Source organism: Bos indicus x Bos taurus, chromosome 6, assembly GCF_003369695.1.
Source record: "Bos indicus x Bos taurus breed Angus x Brahman F1 hybrid chromosome 6, Bos_hybrid_MaternalHap_v2.0, whole genome shotgun sequence".
Classification (NCBI taxonomy): domain Eukaryota; kingdom Metazoa; phylum Chordata; class Mammalia; order Artiodactyla; family Bovidae; genus Bos; species Bos indicus x Bos taurus.
In genome coordinates this window covers 84,498,774-84,520,428 of record NC_040081.1, presented here as the reverse complement: position 1 = coordinate 84,520,428, position 21,655 = coordinate 84,498,774, and the positions used below count along the sequence as shown (strand labels likewise).

The window sequence follows — 21,655 nt, the reverse complement described above, 5'->3', positions numbered from 1 at the left end:
GGTCATCCAAAAACCAAAGGCTTTATAACTGATGGTGGAACCAGCGGCACTTACGAGGCCATCTGCCATGAGATCCCTATGGTGGGCTTTCCTATGTTTGCTGATCAACCTGATAACATTGCCTGATGGACCACGGCACACCAGGCTTCCCTGTCCTTCACCATCTCCCAGAGTGTGCTCAAACTCATGTCCATTGAGTTAGTGATGCTATCCAACCATCTCATCCTCTGTCGTCTCCTTCTGCTTTAACTCCCCACTGTCATCAGTAGGCAGATCGTTCAGACAAAACAATCAATATGGCATAGTGATCATCATAAATTATACAATTGACCAGTCAAACTTAATTGATATCTTTAGTATTAATACATTACACTAAAAAAATCAGAACATACATCTTCAGTCTTTGCAAACTGCAAGATTTCTGCTGCTTTTTCATTTTAGTCCAGAACTTTCCCAAAATACTTTACATGGTTTGCACTTGGTCATTTATTGTTTTTGCTGTTTCTGTGCGGGACACAATTGTTGTGACCTCATAACCCTCCACCTTGTTGATGTCACCTTATCTCTAATTCTGTGTCAAAGCGACTGCAGACTCAAGAGCCTCTCACTTGCTATTGTTTTACACTAGTTAGTCTTCTTTCTCACAGAATATAATTGATTTGTGTGTCAAGATGGGTGACAGCACTGGCAAAAATGAATACTAAACACACTGTATAATCTCGAAGTGTTCTGCACTTTGCCTTTTCACTTGATTTCCACATCTGCTGACTATTCATGCAATTTACTTTTTTAAGGAATAGGAGTTATACTTTAACTTTGGTTGATGACTTCTGGATATAAGCCTGAGCAATAGCAAAAGTTTACAGTAATTAATTTTAAAGGACTGCATATGAGCAAGATGTCTATGAAAAGGCTCTCGCTTTTGCTGCTGCTACAGCTGACTTGCTACTTTAGCGGTGGGAGTTGTGGAAAGGTGCTGGTATGGCCAGTGGAATTTAGTCACTGGCTGAATATAAAGACAATTCTGGAGGAACTTGTCACAAGGGGTCATGAGGTGACTGTTCTGATATCTTCAGCTTCCACTATTCCTAATTCCAGCAAACCATCTACTATGAAATTTGAGACTTTTCCCTGATCTTTAACAAAAACTGATTATGAGATATTTTATGGAACGTCTTCTTGAGGAATGGACGTATGTGTCGAAAGATTCCTTTTGGTCCTATATTTCAACGTGAGAAGTTTATTTTGGGAATTTTTGATACTACTTTAAGTATTGTAAAGACGCTGGTTTCCAACAAGAAATTAATGACAAAACTGCAGGAATCAAGGTTTGATATCCTTATTGCAGATGCTGTTGGACCCTGTGGTGAATTGCTGGCTGAATTACTTAAAAATACCATTCGTGTACAGTCATTACACCTCACCTGGCACATAATTGAGAAGAATAGCGGAAGACTTCCATTCCCACCATTCTTATTGTACCTGTTATGCTTTCAGAATTAAGTGATCGCATGACATTCATGGAGAGGATCAAAAATATGTTTTATACAACTTTATTTTGAGCTTTTCTTCCCAACGTACAAAGAGAAGAAGTGGAATCAGTTTTACAGTGAAGTACTAGGTAAGTTGGGCTTCCTGATGGCTCAGTGTGGTAAAGAATCTACCTGCCAATGCAGGAGACACAGGTTTTATCCTTTGGTCAGGAAGATCCCTTGGAAAAGGAAATGGCATTCCATTCCAATGTTTTTGCCTGTGAAATCCCATGGACAGGGAAGCCTGTTGAGCTATAGTCCACGGAGTTGAAACAGTCAGTTACCACTTAGCAACCAAACTACTAGGTAAGTCATGTTTGTAGTTGGTAGAATTAAGTCCTATTTTTCCTATTGCCTTGGAAGTTGAGTTTGTCTAAATAGAAATTCACAAAATTTATCTCAAATAAGTGAAACAGTGAAATAAAAAATATGAAATGACCCTCAATCTAACAAATATTATGCAAACACTTAATTATAGGGTAGGGTAAAGCCATTACTCATATCAGATACCAGGAAGTCATTTACCACAGACTGAAGTACCCAGGACATCTGCAAGTGACTATCCCAACTTACAAAACTTCTTTTTTAACTTAAAGTCATTACGAATCTCATAAACTGTCTTGATAGATGAAGACATGTACATGGAGAGTTATACACATATTTCTAGTATAAGTATCCAGTTAGCTTTTAGAAATTGTTTCTGCTTGTGTAGAAACAGATGTATTCCAGATATACTTTATTATCCTATACTATGCTACGGTATATATTTATCAAGCAACAGACACATTCAAACATCTTGGCCACAACATCCCAAGTTCCTTTACACAAATTATCTTATATACACATATGACAATTGTCTCATTTGATCAAAACATTTGTTGTTTTTCTTTTTACTTTCAGGAAGACCTACTACCTTATCAGAGACAATGGGGAAAGCTGATGTGTGGCTCATTCGAAGCTACTGGGATTTGTCATTTCCTCGTCCACGACTACCAAATGTTGAATTTGTTGGAGGGCTCCACTGCAAACCTGCCAAGCCCCTGCCTAAGGTCACCTACTCCTCCTTGTTGTTCTTTGTGAACTCTGTGTTTTCAATAGGAACATTCTGTATTGTTTATTTAGAACGTTTGATTACAGGTAGTCAGATACTGGAACCTGGATAAAGTGACCTTCCACCTAGAAAGTGATGTATTTCTATATCAACACAACTATCTGAATTTCATTATCATTACAGAATAAACTAGAGAAACATGGGACACTTTGAAAATACATCAATTAAATTACAATTTCATTATTCAACCATAGAGAAGCATCATTCATTAAAGGACACATATTTTTATATAAAAAAATATATTTTATATGAAATAATAGTCATATTATCATCTGGTGATGCCATCCAACCATCTTATCTCACTATAATCAGTTACATTATAATTGTATTATCATTATTATAGGATAATTTTGTATATAGCATATTCCAGAAGTGAGTGCTAATATAGGCAAGTGGTGTAGGCACAGTTTCTACCACCTGACAGTCCACCTGGAATGATAAAACACAATCAAGTTGTAAAAAATGTTATAATATGGCAAGACCAAAGTGCTAAAGAAATATTCAGCATGAATCATATAAAGTATCTCTGATCCATAGATAATTATGAGATCTGAAGGATGCTCAGGAATAAACAGAGGAATAGGGCAGGGGTGGAAGAAGATATGGGCTTCCCTCTTAGCTCAGTTGGAAGAAGATATAAAAGAAAGGTAGGTGGAGTAGTGATGACAGTTGCCCAAAGTCCAAGTTTAGTCTAGATAGAAAAAGGCTGAATAAAGAAGAAGATGATGCTGTAGAGGTAAGTTGAAAACAGATAATTATAAACATTTGAAACATCTAGTAGGGGCATTGGGAAGAATAGTGAAAGGATTAAGAAAGAAAGAAAGAGATGACGGCGGTGGTTTAGTCTCTAAGTTGCGTTGGACTCTTGCAATCACATGGACTGTAGACTGCTAGGCTCCTCTGTCCATGGGATTCTCCAGTGTGAATACTGGAGCGGGTTACCATTTCCTTCTCCAGAGGATCTTCCCAACCCAAGAATCGAACCCAGGTCTCCTGCATGGCAGGCAGACTCTTTACCGACTGAGCTATGACGAAAGCCCTGAGAAAGAGATAGTCATATATTATTTAAAAATTAAAAGCAAGATGTAGTCACTGGGTTGGATTGTAAATGGTAAAGCATAGGAAGAGACCGTTTAGCAGATTATTGCTACTACTACTACTAAGTCGCTTCAGTCGTGTCCGACTCTGTGCGACCCATGGACTGCAGCCTACCAGGCTTCTCTGTCCATGGGATTCTTGAGGCAAGAACACTGGAGTGGTTTGCCATTTCCTCCTCCAAAGATTATTGTTAGATATAGACAATAATGAGTGAAAACTAGAGTACGGTGATCACATAGATATCACATTAACTCATTTTTTCCTTTATTTTAAATTAATTAATTTATTTTAATTGGAGGATAATTACTTAACATCTTTGTGATGGGTTTTGCCATACATTGACATGAATCAGGATGATTTACTTAATTAAATCTCTGGGCTGGGAATAAAAACATACATTTATATGTACATTCATTTATATTGTTGGAAATGGGCATTTATTTTAGTTAGTGCTATGGTGAAAAGCAGGAGAAGGCAATGGCACCCCAAACCAGTACTGTTGCCCGGAAAGTCCCATGGATGGAGGAGCCTGATAGGCTGCAGTTCATGGGGTCGCTAAGAATCGGACACGACTGAGCGACTTCACTTTCACTTTTCACTTTCATGCATTGGAGAAGGAAATGGCAACCCATTCCAGTGTTCTTGCCTGGAGAATCCCATGGACCGAGAAGCCTGGTAGGCTGCAGTCCATGGGGTCGCACAGAGTCGGACACGACTGAAGCGACTTGGTGGCAGCGGCGGTGGTGAAAAGCCTTAAAACCTACAAAATACTTTAGTATTTCATCTTCTTCATCTGATCTCCAAAGACTTAAAAGTTCCTAACATTACAAAAGTTTATATTAAATGCTGCTGCTGCTAAGTCACTTCAATCATGTCTGACTTTTTGTGACACTATGGACTGTAGCCCAACAGGCTCCTCTGTCCATGGGATTCTCCAGGCAAAAATACTGGAGTAGGCAGCCATTCCCTTCTTCAGGGGATCTTCTCGACCCAGGGATCAAATCCTGGTTTCCTGCACTCCAGGCAGATTCTTTACCATCTGAACCACTAGGAAAACCCAAACAGTGCTAAATTATACTAAATCAGATACAAAAAAATATTTACTTAGAAAATAACAAATATAATAAGATCACAGTTTTCTTGAAGATTAAAAAAGCATAAGCTAGAATTACAATTTTCAGGATATATATCATAGTGTATTATTTGATTATAGGATAGAGTAAGGATTAAAATGACAGCACACATTTTAGCATAACGTCTTCAAGGTCCACCCATGTTGTCGAAAATGGCAGGATTTCCATCTTTCTCGTGGGTGAATGACATTTCATTCGGAGCACGTGTGTCTATGTGTGTGTGTGTGTGTGTGTGTGTGTTCATATCTGTGTGTATCTATGGAAACATCTTTAAGTAATTCATCCATTGGTGGGCACTTAAGTTTCTTCCCTTAGCTAATTGTGAATAATGCTGCAGTCAACATGGAGCACATATACCTCTTCAATATCCTGTTTTTATTTCCTTTGACTATATACCCAGAGGTAGAATTGCTGGATCATACAATAGATCTATCTTTAATTGTTTTAGGAACCTTCAATTTATGTTCCATAAGGGCTGAACCAATTTACATTCCCACTGAGAGTGTACAAGCATTCACTTTTCTCCACATTCTCACAACACTTTTCTCTTCTTGGTTATAGACTTTCTAATTGGGGTGAGGTAATATCTGATTGTGATTTTGAAATACATTTCCCTGATGATTACTGATGTTGAGTATCTTTTCCTATACCTGGTGACCATTTGGAAATCTTCTTTGTAAAGTGTCTATTTTGTTCATCTGCCCATTCCTTAATTGAATTTTGTTGTATGAATTGTGCATATATTCTGTATCTTAACCCCTCATTCAATATGTGGTTACGAAACTTTTCTTCCATTCTGTAGATCACATTTTCGTCTTGTTGATTATTTCTTTTGCTGTGCAGAAGCTTTTAAGCTCGTTGTAGTCCCACTTGTGATTTTTTCCTTTTGTTGTGGTCTTGATGTCATTAAAAAAAAACATCATTTTCAAGACCAGTGTCAAGGAGTTTTATCCTTATATTTTCTTTTAGGGATGTTATGGTATCTGGTCTTATGTTTAAGTTATTGACTCATTTTGAGTTGTTTTTGTGAGTGGGATAAGATAGAGGTCTCGTTTTTTGCTTTTTTGTTTTTTTCGTATGTTTATCCAGTTTTTTCAGAAAAGAAAGAAGTGACTAACATTTCCACAATTGGTGTTCTTGTTTCCCTTGCTCCCTTGTTGAATATTAGTTGAACCCTGTATGCTGTTCCATGGTCTATGTGTCTATTTGGGGGCCAGTACACTATTATTTGAAATACTGAAACTTTGTGGTAAATGTGAAATTTCAAGGTGTGATTCTTTTGGCTTTTGGGGTATACCAGACCACCTGACCTGCCTCTTGAGAAACCTGTATGCAGGTCAGGAAGCAACACTTAGAACTGTACATGGAACAACAGACTGGTGCCAAATAGGAAAAGGAGTACATCAAGGCTGTATATTGTCACCCTGCTTATTTAACTTCTATGCAGAGTACATCATGAGAAACGCTGGGCTGGAAGAAGCACAAGCTGGAATCAAGATAGCTGGGAGAAATATCAATAACCTCAGATATGCAGATGACACCACGCTTATGGCAGAAAGTGAGGAGGAACTAAAAAGCCTCTTGATGAAAGTGAAAGTGGAGAGTAAAAAAGTTGGCTTAAAGCTCAACATTCAGAAAACAAAGATCATGGTATCTGGTCCCATCACTTTATGGGAAATAGATGGGGAAACAGTGGAAACAGTGTCAGACTTTATTTTTCTGGGCTCCAAAATCACTGCAGATGGTGACTGCAGCCATGAAATTAAAAGACGCTTACTCCTTGGAAGGAAAGTTATGACCAACCTAGATAGCATATTCAAAAGCAGAGACATTACTTTGCCAACAAAGGTCTGTCTAGTCAAGGTTATGGTTTTTCCTGTGGTCATGTATGGATGTAGAGTTGGACTGTGAAGAAGGCTGAGAGCCGAAGAATTGATGCTTTTGAACTGTGGTGTTGGAGAAGACTCTTGAGAGTCCCTTGGACTGCAAGGAGATCCAACCAGTCCATTATGAAGGAGATCAGCTCTGGGATTTCTTTGGAGGGAATGATGCTAAAGCTGAAACTCCAGTACTTTGGCTACCTCATGCGAAGAGTTGACTCATTGGAAAAGACTGATACTGGGAGGGATTGGGGGTGGGAGGAGAAGGGGACGACAGAGGATGAGATGGCTGGATGGCATCACTGACTCAATGGACGTGAGTCTGAGTGAACTCCGGGAGTTGGTGATGGACAGGGAGGCCTGGTGTGCTGCAATTCATGAGGTCACAAAGAGTCAGACACGACTGAACTGAACTGAATATGGTGGTTGCCAGTACTGAGAGGTGGAAGAACAGGGGAAATGTTGTTTAAGGATACAAATTTGCATTTCTTAGTAAATAAATACTAGAGATCTAAGGTATAGAGTAGTAGCTATGCATACATGCTCAGTAATGTCTGACTCTTCGCGACCCTGTGAACTATAGCCAGCCAGTCTCCTCTGTCAATGGGATTTCCCAGGCAGGAATATTGGGGTGGGTTGCCATTTAAAATTTGGAATTATTCTAGTACAGAAAGTAACCTTTTTTTTTTTAATCAGAAAGGATCAAGGACCACAAAGCAAAATAATTCAGAAACAATTCCAGGCAAATACGGATTCACCAGGAGCTTTATTTAGTTAGAAGTGAATTACTCAAAAGCTGACCAGACCTGGAACCTTTTCCTCTGTGGAGCAGGTGCTCCCAGGGGGACTCACTGAAGTCATGTTGAAGTTTCTTCACCGCAGTTAGACATAGCACATCCATCTGTGACATTAATTATGCAAGTTCAGGACAAAGGCATCATATGTAAAGAAACACAGTCATATGGTTGCTCGAATAAGCAACTATACAAGTGTAACTTTGGATTATAAATAGAACTCACAGAACTATTTCATACAACTTCCAAACTATAATACTTGACTCCTCAAGTCAGTAGTTAGTAATTTAGACAGAGTTTGGAAATTATGACAAAGTTTAAGGTGAAGAATAGGATTACAGAACTGAACAAATGACATAAAGTGATTCAGATCATATTTTTTTTCATAGTGCTCATAGTCAGGAAATGAAATATTAATGAATAACCTAAATAATTCTCAAAAGTCTGTCTGGAATAAATAAATGATTTAGCATAATTATAATAACAAAGAACCAAAGGGGGTTGAATCAGGCAAGTAACTTCTTTCCAAGAATCTATGTTAGTAATTAATATCAAGATTAATGAAGAGTCTGAGGATAATATAGTTTAATAATATTTCCTTGTACTGAGTACTGGCTCTATCTTATTTCCTGCTTATACAGAGACACATTGCACAAATATATATAATCGCAGAAATTGACTTCATATCACCTATTCTTTTCCCAGGATCTCAAGGATGAAAATGCTTTTTTAAAAAAAAAAAAATCATCATTATAAAAAATAATATAAAGTCCCTCAAAAAATTTCTTTAATGATTTTTAGGTTGAAAATTTATTAGCACAACTGACCAAAGTCCAAGATATGAAGTTAATATGTTCAAGAGAATTGGGGGAGTAGGGTGGGTGAGGGATGGAAATCACTCTATTAGCTAACTGTATAGTATGTGAAAAGAATAATGTGAACTTTCTAATATAAAACCTGTCTACACATATAGCTCAGCAATTCCTTTTCTGGGTTTATTTCCAAAATAATTGAAATTAGTATCCCAGTGAGATATCTGTACAACATATGCATGAAAGCTTTATTCACAGGAGCCAAGAGGTTGAAGCAACCCAAATGTCCATCAACAGAGGAAGCAATAAACAAAATGTCATGTATACAAACAACGGAATATTACTCACCTTTAAAAGGAAATTCTGACACATGTCACAACATGAATGAACCTTACATTAAGTGAAAATAACTAGTCAGAAAAAGACAAATACTGTGCAATTCAACTTATAAGAAGTATCCAGACTAATCTTATTTGTAGAAACAGAGTAGAATGAAACTTGCCAAAGGCTAGAGAAAGAGGAAAGTAGAATTTCTTAATGATTATAGACTTCCAGTTTTGTCAGATAAAAAAGTTCTGGAGATTGGATGCACAATGTGAGTATTCTTAACACTACTATACTACACACTTAGGAACAATTAAGAAGTAAATTTTATGCCATGTGTATCTTACCACAATATTTTTGTAAGAAATCACTACTCTGATATCTCAAGACAATTTCTGATTTTCTCTCTTTAGTTGCTTGTAGCAATCCCTTCAATAATGTCTGTTATGCTGCTGCTCTTTTGTGATGCGCATATTCTTTTTTCACAGGAAATGGAAGAGTTTGTGCAGAGCTCTGGAGAAAATGGTATTGTGGTGTTTTCTTTGGGGTCAATGGTCAGTAACATGTCAGAAGACAGAGCCAAGGTGATTGCATCAGCCTTCGCTCAAATTCCACAAAAGGTAGATACAATAACTTAATCATGGACAACTCTTTAATAAGTCTGTTAAACTCTGTAAAGATCTGATCATGGACATTTTCTATCAGAAGGGTAAATAATATGATAGCAGCAATTTATCTCATATATATACATATATATGTGTATATATAAACCAAAATATACATGGCAGGTGCTACGGCAGTACAGGGAGTGCCTTTGATCCATAATAATTTTAATTACTCAACATAGCAATAAAAAGAATGATATTTAAGAGACACAGTGTGAATTTTGGTGTTATTAATACAATGGTAGCATGGGCAAGAAGATTAACCAGTAAATTCTGCTTTGTCACTTGTTCCTTTTCTTTGAAGGACTTCTGAGGACACAACACACATACAGATGCTCTCAGGAGTTAAATTTTAACAATAAATGTAGTCATGCAATATTGATTCAAGTCAAACAATTCCACTTTTCATTGCTTTTGGAAGTAGGGCTTAATAATTTGTAATTTAAGAGAACATACTTCTTCAGCAGCACTGATTAACTTATTTTTAAAAAATTATGCTGTTGTTGTTTAGTCATTAAGTCATCTGAATCATTGCAGTCCCATGGACTACAGCATGCTAGGCTCCCCTGTCCTTCACTATTACCCAGGGTTTGCCCAGATTCATGTCCATCGATTTATTGATGCTATCTAACCATGTCATCCTCTGCCAGCCCTTCTCCTTTTGCCATCAACCTTTCCCAGATCAGGGTCTTACCAATGAGTTATCAGGTGGCCAGAGTATTGGAACTTCAGCATCAGTACTTCCAATGAATATTCAAGATTGGTTTACATAGGATTGACTGGTTTGATGTCCTTGCCATTCAAGGGATTCTCAAGAATATTCTCCAGCACCACAATTCAAAAGCATCAACTCTTCAGCGCTTAACCTTCTTTAAGGACTTCCTGAGTGGCTCAGATGGTAAAGCGTATGCCTACAATGCAGGAGACCTGGGTTCGATCCCTGGGTCAGGAGGATCCTCTGAAGAAGGAAATGGCAACCCACTCCAGTACTCTTGCCTGGAAAATCCCAAGGATACAGAAGCCTGGTAAGCCCCAGTCCATGGGGCTGCCAACAGTCGGATACGACTGAGAGACTTCACCTTATCTTATCTTACCTAACCTTCTTTACTGTCCAATGCTCATATTCATACATGATTACTAGAAAAAAATATAGCTTTGATTATATGGGCCTCTTTTGGCAGAGTGATGTCTCTGCTTTTAATACTCTATCTAAATTTGTCATAGATTTTCTTCCAAGAAGCAAGTGTCTCTTCATTTCATGGCTGAAGTCACCATCCACAATGATTTTGGAGCCCAAGAAGATAAAATATGTCACAGCTTCCACATTTTCCCCATATATTTGCTATGAAATGATGGGACCAGATGCCATGAACTTATTGCTTTGAATGTTGATTTTAAGACAACTTTTTCACTTTCATCTTTCACCCTCATCAAGAGTCTCTTTCAATTCAGTTCAGTCACTCAGTCGTGTCTGACCATTTGCAACCCATGAATTGCAGCACACTAGGCCTCCCTGTCCATCACCAACTCCCGGAGTTCACTCAGACTCACGTTCCTCGAGTTCGTGATGCCATCCAGACATCTCATCCTCTGTCATCCCCTTCTTCTCCTGCCCCCAATCCTTCCCAGCATCAGAGTCTTTTCCAATGAGTCAAGTCTTCGCATGAGGTGGCCAAAGTACTGGAGTTTCAGCTTCAGCATCAGTCCTTCCAAAGAAATCCCAGGGCTGATCTCCTTCAGAATGGACTGGTTGGATCTCCTTGCAGTCCAAGGGACTCTCAAGAGTCTTCTCCAACACCACAGTTCAAAAGCATCAATTCTTCTGTGCTCAGCTTTCTTCACAGTCCAACTCTCACATCCATACATGACCACAGGAAAAACCATAGCCTTGACTAGACGGACCTTTGTTGGCAAAGTAATCTCTGATTTTCAATATGCTATCTAGGTTGGTCATAACTTTCCTTCCAAGGAGTAAGCATCTTTTAATTTCATGGCTGCAGTCACCATCGGCAGTGATTTTGGAGCCCCCAAAAATAAAGTCAAACACTGTTTCCACTGTTTCCCCATCTATTTCCCATGAAGTGATGGGACCAGATGCCATGATCTTCATTTTCTGAACGTTGAGCTTTAAGACAACTTTTTCACTCTCCACTTTCACTTTCATCAAGAGGCTTTTTAGTTTTCTTCAGTTTCTCCCATAAGAGTGGTGTCATCTGCATATCTGAGGTTATTGATATTTCTCCTGGCAATCTTGATTCCAGCTTGTGCTTCTTCCAGCTCAGCGTTTCTCCTGATGTACTCTGCATATAAGTTAAATAAGCATGGTGATAGTATACAGCTTTGATGTACTCCTTTACCTATTTGGAACCAGTCTGTTGTTCCATGTCCAGTTCTAACTGTTGCTTCCTGACCTGCATATAGGTTAGCATAGTCAATGAAGCAGAAATAGATGTTTTTTCTGGAATTCTCTTGATTTTTCTATGATCTAATGAATGATGGCAATTTGATCTCTGGTTCTTCTGCCTTTTCTAAACCCAGATAGCACATCTGGAAAATCTTGGTTCATGTACTGCTCAGGCTGAGCTAAATGATTTTTGAGTATTTCCTTGCTAGCATGTGAAAGGAACATAATTTTACAGTAGTTTGAACATTCTTTGGCATTACCCATCTTTGGGTTTGGAATGAAAACTGACCTTTTCCAGTCCTGTGGCCACTGCTCTGTCTTCTAAATTTGCCGGCATACTGAGTGCAGCACTTTAACAGTATCATCTTTTAGGATTTGAAATACCTCAGCTAAAATTCCACTAGCTTTCTTCATAGTAATACTTCCTAAGGTCCCATTTTCTTCACACTCCAAGATGTGTGGATCTATGAGTGACCATACCATCATAGTTATCCAGGTTACTAAGACCTCTTTTGTATAGTTCTTCTGTGTATTCTTGCCACCTCTTCTTAATATCTTCTGCTTCTGTTGGGTCCATACCATTTCTGTCCTTTATTGTGCCCATCTTTGCATGAAATGATCCCTTGGGATCTCTAATTTACTTGAAGAGATCTCTAGTCTTTCACATCCTATTGATTTCTCTATTTCTTTGCATTGTTCACTTAAGAAGGCCTTCTTATCTCTCCTATCTATCCTCTGAAATTCTGCATTCAGTTGAGTATATCTTTCTTTCCCTTTCTCCCTTGGCCTTCACTCCCCTTCTTTTCTGCATTATTTATAAAGCCTCCTCAGATAACCACTTTGCCTTCTGGCATATCCTTTTCTTTGGGGTTGTTTTGATCGCTACCTCCTGTACAGTGTTACACACCTCTATCCACAGTTCTTCAGGCACTCTGTATATCAGATATAACCCTTGAATCTATTCATCACCTCCACTGTGTGATTATATGGGATTTGATTTCTGTCATACCTGAATGGCCTAGCAGTTTTCCCCGCTTTCAATTTAAGTCTCTCTTCAATTCAAATCTGAATTTTGCACTCAGGTGCTCATGATCTGAACCACAGTCAACTCCAGGTCTTGTTTTGCTGACTGTATAGAGCATCTCCATCCTCGGCTGTAAAGAACATAATCAATCTGATTTCGGTATTGACCGTCTGGTGATGTCCATGTATAGAGTCATCAGTTGTTGGAAATGGATGTTTACTATGACCAGTGTGTTCTCTTGACCAAAGTCTGTTAGCCTTTGCCTGCTTCTTTTAGTACTACAAAGCCAAACTTGCCTGTTACCCTAGATATCTCTTAACTTCTTACCTTTACATTCCAATCCCTATGATGAAAAGACTTCTTCTTCATTATTTTGTGTGTGTGTGTGTGTGTGTTAATTCTAGAAGGTCTTGTGGGTCTTGCTGAATCAATCTTTAGCTTCTTCAGCATTAGTGCCTGGGGCATAGACCTGGATTGCTGTGATGTTGAATGGTTTGCCTTGGAAATGAACCAAGATCATTCTGTTGTTTTTGAGATTGCACCCAAGCACTCCATTTCAGAACTCTTTGTTGACTGTGAGAGCTACTCCATTTCTTCTAAGGAATTCTTAACCACAGTAGTAGATATAATGGTCATCTGAATTAAATTCATCGAACTTGTCCATTTTAGTTCATGGATTCCTAAGATGTTGATATTCACTCTTGCCATCTCCTGCTTGACCATGTCCATTACCTCGATTTCATTGGCCTAACATTCCATGATCTTATGTTCTTTACAGCATCATACTTTCACCACCAGACACATCCACAACTGAGCATCATTTCTTCATTGTCCCAGTCACTTCATTCTTTCTGGATCTATTAGTAATTGCCCTCCACTCTTCCTCAGCAGGATATTGGACACATTCTGACCTGGAGAACTCATCTTCCAGTGTCATATATTTTTGCCTTTTCATATTGTTCATGTGGTTCTCATGACAAAGATAGTGGAGTGGTTGTCCATTCCCTCCTCCAGTGGACCACAGCTTGTCAGAACACTCCACTATGACCCATCTGCCCTTGGGTAGCCCTGCAGAGCATGGCTCATAGCTTCATTGAGTTACACAAGCCCCTTTACCGTGACAAGGCTGTGATCTATGAAGGGGATTAATAAATTATAAATAAGCCAAAATATTTATCTTAGGTGATTGACTGCATACTTTTTCCTCTCTATAATCAAAATGTGTAAAATTTAATAAAATAAGTTCTCATTTTAACTACTTGATATATGTAAACTCTTTTATAACAGTCAAAAATAAATAAATCACTGAATATTGAATTTGAAAATGAGCACTAGCATATAAAGAAAGCAAATGAATGTGTAGGTTATGTGTAATCTGCCACTGGCTTGTTGTATTGGAAACAAAACCAATTATCCATGGAAGAAAAGCTATGACAAACCTAGACAGTGTGTTAAAAACCAAAGAGAGCACTTGCCCGGAAAAGCCCATATAGTCAAATCTATGGTTTTTCAGTAGTCATGTATGGATGTGAGAGTTGGACCATAAAGAAGGCTGATTGCCAAAGAACTGATGCTTTTGAATTGTGGTTCTGGAGAAGACTCTTGAGAGTCCCCCGACTGCAGGATCAAACCAGTCAATCCTAAGTTAATTAACCTTGAATATTCATTGGAAGGACTGATGCTGAAGCTGAAGCTCCAATACCTTGGCTACCTGATGCAAAGAGATGGCTCATTGAAGAAGACCTTGATGCTGAGAAAGATTAAGGGCAGGAGGAAAAGGGAGTGACAGAGGATGAGTTGGTTGGATAGCAACACTGAATCAATGGATATGAATACGAGCAACTTCTGAGAGATAGTGAAGGACAGGGAAGCCTAGCAAGCTGCAGTCCATGGGATGCAAAGAGTTGAACACAACTTAGTGATTGAAAAGCAACAACAAAACAGTTTTTTTTTTTTTTAATATTTGAATTGGTCATTGAAAATCTCATTTGTCTCTGCCATCATGTGTACATAATTAATACATCAAATGTAGGTATTCCTGTGTATGTCTTTCTATTACTAGTTACCATTACTTAATATGCCTTCATTTCCTTACATGTCATATGGAAGACATGTAATTATATGTATCTTGGGTCAATTTAGAAATTATTAGTATAACTATGAAGTTCAACTCATAGAATAAGGTATTTCCTTTGCTTTTAACAGGTGCTATGGAGATATGATGGCAAAAAACCAGATACCTTAGGACCCAACACCCGGTTGTATAAATGGCTTCCCCAGAATGACCTTCTTGGTGAGACTTGTCAGAACAAATAATGAAAATATGAGTAACAGCCAAGCAGAGTGAGAGTGCTTCAACAGGAAACACACTTAGAAAGCAATTAATTATTGAAACACTGAAAAAGAAAACTTTATTAGTCTATTATAATTGTCTTTGCTATGAGAAAAAAAGGAGAACATATAAAAGTTGTCAGTTTATTCTATGTAGTCACATCCCTTATAGCTAGAATCTTTACTTTAGCTGTAATTACTTCTCACAGTGAACTTTTCAATAACTTCCTGGATTGTTGTTCTGTCTCTGAATTCTTTCATTATACTTATCATTTCCATTCTGTATCTTAAAAATAAGAACTCTTGTGCCATTACCAATGACTCTCTGCTGCTGCTGCTGCTGCTGCTGCTAAGTCGCTTCAGTTATGTCCGACTCTGTGTGACCCCATAGATGGCAGCCCACCAGGCTCTGCCAGCCCTGGGATTCTTCAGGCAAGAATACTAGAGTTGGTTGCCATTTCCTTCTCCAATGCATGAAAGTGAAAAGTGAAAGTGAAGTTGCTCAGTCTTGTCTGACTCTTAGCGACCTCATGCACTGCAGCCTACCAGGCTCCTCCGTCCATGGGATTTTCTAGTCAAGAGCACTGGAGTGGGTTGCCATTGCCTTCTCCCACCAATGATTCTCAATTTTCTGTGAAAAAAAAAAAGGCACAATCATTTTTGTGAAGCAATAACACACTTCATGGTAAAATTTAGCTTTTCCTTCCTCTGGTTCCAGTGCCACTACCATTATCTTTCTTTTCCCCTGACACCATTCCTATCAAACTAAATGGCTTCACTGTATCTTTAGGTGAATAAATTTCGGCATGTCCTCCTCTTTTTTTGCACATGTGGTTTTTTTACCCAGAATGCTCTTTCAAGTTGTTCCCCTGCCGATCCTGGATTCATTTGTGACGTTCAAGTGACTCAGCACTTCTTTCACAAACTCTGCATTTACCCCGTCAGCAGACATAGCCGTTTCTTCTGAGTTCTGAAAGCAAGTTAAAAGCACTTTCATATGCGTAATAATCTGTTATCTAAAAGATACTCCTCCATCCAGTGCCTTATAATACCCATTTCTCATTTTATTCTGAGTTATAATTAATAACCTTACTGAATTCACTCAATCCTAGGCCATCCAAAAACCAAAGCCTTTATAACTCACGGTGGAAGCAATGGTGTTTATGAGGCCATCTATCACGGGATCCCTATGGTGGGCACTCCTTTGTTTGCTGATCAAGCTGATAACATCGTTCGAATGAAATCCAAGGGAACAGCTGTCAGGTTGGACTTGGAAACAATGTCAACAAGAGATTTGCTCAACGCATTGAAGGAAGTCATTAATAATCCTTCGTGAGTATATATATTTTTTTCTTTTTCTTTTTTTCTTTACCAGCTAATCTTTCTAGAGAAGTTCTCATCTGAAGGCCAGGGAGGCAGTGATGAGTCTTCACATAAGCACAATGAGGTGTAAGATTTGCTCGATGTTTTGAAAACAGACAAAAATAACAGGTTGTGAATGTCACATTAAGATTTTTTCATGGTTTTATGGAAAAAGTTTGTCAGTGTTTTAAAGATAGTGGAGAAATGTTGAAAACTTAATCATTAGAATGAGAAGAACCACTGAAATGGTAGTAGAAGGATTAAGAAGCATTGAGAACAAAGTTATTGTAGGGAACCATGAATGCTATGGATACTCATCTGCCCACTTTCTTTCAGCATGTGAACTTCTCAAATGTTTTAAACTCTTAAAAGATGGTTTATTTTCACTAAACCATCATGACATCATCCACTTCAAATTCCAATTACATTTAATATTCTCCAACTTTTCTATGCTAATATTTTGACTCCATCTCTGGTAAATGATAAACAGCTATAACTTTCTAATTACCCAGTTTCAACTATGTATATACTATTTATAAATGTGGGTGTATTCTAGGGTTGTTTGTTTGTTTTTTTTTTTACTGTGGTCATTTTGTCTTGTTTGGAAGAATTATAAATCTAAACATAATTGACTTGGGAGGAGTATGTTGATATGAAAAAGTGAAAGTGTTGGTTTCTCAGTTGTGTTCGACTCTTTGGGACCCCATAGACTGTATCCCACCACTCCTCAGTCCATGGAATTTTCCAGGCAAGACCATGGGAGTAGGTAGCCATTCTCTTCTTTAGAGGATCTTGCTGATCCAGGGATCAAACCAGGTCTCTGCATTGCAAGCAGATTCTTTACATCTGAACCACCGGGGAATCCCATATATTGGGATATTCCTTTTTTTAAAAATTTTACACAATTTTTAAAGGTTATTTTCCATTTAAAGTAATTACCAAAGAGTGACTAAATTTCCAGTTTTGTACAACACCTCCTTGAGCTTATATTATTCCCAGTAATTTTGCCTCCTACTCCCCACCTGTGTGTTTCTACTCCCCCAAATCTGGTAATCAATAGATTGTTTTCTGTATCTGCTAGTCTGTAATAATAGTTTGATCCCATCATTGACAAATGGTAAACAACTAGAATTTTCTAATTTACTTTATTACAACTATGTAGATACAGCTTATAAATGTAAGTATCTTCAGAGTTCTTTTATTTGTGCTCATTTTTGTCTTATTTGGAATAGATAGTTACGTTGGGATATTCCTATTTAAAAGCCATATTTTCTAAAAACATATATATTTAATTTCCAAATCACTTCAGGATATACATGAATTTCAGTGACACAATTATTAATATCACAAATATGATGTATATATTCCCCCTTTTTTTATCATAATGACTTTGTAAAGAAAATATTTTGAGAATGTATCGGTAATAGCAGCAAAGAGCATTTTGTGTTTTATAAGCAGTGTTATTTAAATTTAATTTTAGCACAGCTATTGTCGAAAGTGAGCAGCATAAAAAGCACTCTTTTTCTTTTTTTAAAAGAAACAAATCTTTCATTTGCTGTTTTTATGTAAATGTACATATCTCTAGTATATTTATATGTCTTTTTAATTTTTAATAATGTAATGTTGGGGTCAAAAATGAAGATATACTGATGTTCATGATATGCTACATGTTGTATTTACTAAAACAGTGTTCAGTTCAGTTCAGTTCAGTCGCTCAGTCATGTCCGACTCTTTGTGACCCCATGGATCGCAGCACACTAGGCCTCCCTGTCCATCACCAACTCCCAGAGTTCACTCAGACTCATGTCCATCGAGTCAGTGATGCCATCCAGCCATCTCATCCTCTGTCATCCCCTTCTCCTCCTGCCCCCAATCCCTCCCAGCATCAGAGTCTTTTCCAATGAGTCAACTCTTCACATGAGGTGGCCAAAGTACTGGAGTTTCAGCTTTAGCATCATTCCTTCCAAAGAAATCCCAGGGCTGATCTCCTCCAGAATGGACTGGTTGGATCTCCTTGCAGTCCAAGGGACTCTCAAGAGTCTTCTCCAACACCATAGTTCAAAAGCATCAATTCTTCGGCACTCAGCCTTCTTCACAGTCCAACTTTCACATCCATACATGACCACAGGAAAAACCATAGCCTTGACTAGACGAACCTTTGTTGGCAAAGTAATGTCTCTGCTTTTGAATATGCTATCTAGGTTGGTCATAACTTTCCTTCCAAGGAATAAGAGTCTTTTAATTTCATGGCTGCAGTCACCAACTGCAGTGATTTGGGAGCCCCCAAAAATAAAGTCTGACACTGTTTCCACTGTTTCCCCATCTATTTCCCATGAAGTGATGGGGCCAGATGCCATGACCTTCGTTTTCTGAATGTTGAGCTTTAAGCCAACTTTTTTACTCTCCTCTTTCACTTTCATCAAGAGGTTTTTTAGTTCCTCCTCACTTTCTGCCATAAGAGTGGTGTCATCTGCATTACCGAGGTTATTTATATTTCTCCCGGCAATCTTGATTCCAGCTTGTGCTTCTTCCAGCCTAGCATTTCTCATGATGTACTCTGCATAGAAGTTAAATAAGCAGGGTGACAATATACAGCCTTGATGTACTCCTTTTCCTATTTGGAACCAGTCTGTTGTTCCATGTCCAGTTCTAACTATTGCTTCCTCACCTGCATACAGATTTCTCAAGAGGCAGGTCAGGTGGTCTGGGATTCCCATCTCTTTCAGAATTTTCCACAGTTTATTGTGATCCACACAGTCAAAGGCTTTGGTATAGTCAATAAAGCAGAAATAGATGTTTTTCTGGAACTCTCTTGCTTTTTCCATGATCCAGTGGATGTTGGCAATTTGATCTCTGGTTCCCCTGCCTTTTCTAAAACCAGCTTGAAAACAGTGTTACTTTACACATATTAAGTAACTTCTTTATTGTAGTCTATTCCTATTGTATTAAAAATATATTTCCAGGATTACTGCAGTCTTTGCAAAAACCCAGTGCTCCTCCTGTGTTTTTGACAGTAAAGGGAGAAAAGTTACTTCCATTGTTATAACTACATTGCCATGTTGTAGCACTTTGTGATTTAAACTTCATGTGCTATATCTCTTTATTCTGCTTTCTTGTCTGTTAGTCTGCCATCATTTCAGCAGTACAAACAAGTGTGTCTGCAATGCCTGAGAGTGAAATGCTGAGCCTTCTCCAGAATTTTTAGAACAAGAACCAGAACAACAATACTAGTAAACATTTACTGAGTGTCTACTGCATGCCAGGAATGCCTCTAAGAATCAATACAATATTATCAAAATAATTAGATAAGGTACTATTCCTAGCCATTTTATAGTACAATGAAAAACTGAGAAACAGGTTCTATCATGATTGAGCCCTCCAAAGTAAAATTAAAAGTTTAAAAATTAAAAAAGTTTTAAAATGTTAATAAAATAAATTAAAAAAAAATAAGAGGAACAGAAAAAATAAAATAGCAGCCAACAAAGTAAGACTCAGGAATCAAACTGAGTCAATCTACTTCCATACTTTCAACCACCACTTCACTAATGTAAGATCAGCCCTGTCTGGACATGTCTCCAAACCTCATCACTGATTTACCTGCTATATCTAGATTATAACATTTGAAATACATCTATCAGGTCCATTAACAATTCTTTATGAGATAATTCAAACTTTGGACAAACATATTATGAAGTTCTTTTCTTTTCTTTCCCTTTGGGACAGCTCATTCCATTGTTTAGAATATACAATCTTGTTCTCCCCCATTTTCTTTCTTTTTTTTGTAGCTTGAAACGCTATGCATTTAAGAAATCCTAGCCCATAAGCTAATACCTCAATAATCACCTCAGAGAAAATTATGTTTTTCTTCCACTCTGTGTTGCACTCTGTTACCATCTGCAAGAAAATTTCACATATTTATCTATTATAGCTCATTCCATAAATGATAACTGTTTGATTTTCCTTCAGCTACAAAGAGAATGTGATGAGATTATCAGCCATTCAACATGATCAGCCTATGAAGCCCTTGGACAGAGCAGTCTTCTGGATCGAGTTTGTCATGCGCCACAAAGGAGCCAAGCACTTGCGGCCAGCTATCCATGACCTCACCTGGTTCCAGTACCACTCTCTGGATGTCATTGGGTTCCTACTGGCCTGTGTGGCAACTGCCATATTTGTCATCACAAAATGTTGTCTATTTTGTTGCTTGAAGTTTGCTAAATTAGGAAAGAAGGAGAAAAGAGACTAGCTGTATCAGACCTCAGCGCAGGGGTCCCCAACCCCTGAGATCTAATGGCTGATGATCTGAGGTGGAGCTGATGCAATAATAGAAATAAAGTGAGCAATAAATATGATGTGCTTGAATCGTCCCAAACCCATTCCTTCCTACCCCAGTCCATGGAAAAATTGTCTTCCATGAAACTGGTTCCTGGGGCCTAAAAGGTTGGGTACTGCTGCTCTAGCAGTTCTGCCTCATAGAACTCCTCATAGAACTCTCCATAAAACTATGTGGGTATGTACTGAAATTTATTGTTTTAATGCAAAAGTATACTAAAAAGATATGATTGAATTTAACTGGTTTTCACATATTGCGTGTAGAAACAAGAACAATAAAAGTCTATTCATAGTATCCATATTATTTTGTAGATATTCAGAATTTTACCTTGATTTTTGTATAGAATTTTATAGCTTTTCCTTGCTATAGAAATTGTTCAGTAATTGGAATTCTTTTGAAAGATTCACCCTTTAATTTTATTTGTGAGACTACTAACAGTTCTTCATTTTTACTGTGCATCCAGCCTCAACATCACTTCTTACCTAAAGCCATAGCAAGACACTAGCCTTCGTCCAGTTAATCTCATTTGCCTTTGGAGTGTTTGTGGAATTAGAAGTATAGCAACTGCTACATGCTTCCTTTTATAAAATTGAGATATTTGCAAAAACCTTTAATTTCATGACCTAATTCTCTTTTTGTCATCCACCTTTTATTCACCTATTATTTTCACTCCCATAATCAGCCTTTGCTAATGGATATAAGTTCTCAACTGTATGTTAAGAAAATTATAACCTGAACTCTATATTCAGGTTGAACTCTAAATTCAAAAGAGACTTTTGAATTTTCTTTCTCGCCAAAGCTACCTGAATATATCTATGATCTTATCTATGTTTACATATATATCTAAATCTA

At 37.8% G+C, this 21,655-nt stretch overlaps 1 pseudogene across 1 annotated transcript; it reads left to right on the top strand.

Annotated features, from left to right (window-relative positions):
• The first annotated feature begins 863 nt into the window (after window positions 1-863).
• On the top strand, window positions 864-21,411 carry LOC113894346 (annotated as a pseudogene). The gene is made up of 6 exons (XR_003511541.1): window positions 864-1,621; window positions 2,433-2,581; window positions 9,173-9,304; window positions 14,983-15,070; window positions 16,221-16,440; window positions 20,437-21,411. The product of XR_003511541.1 is annotated as a UDP-glucuronosyltransferase 2B17-like (transcript).
• The last annotated feature ends 244 nt before the right edge of the window (window positions 21,412-21,655 follow it).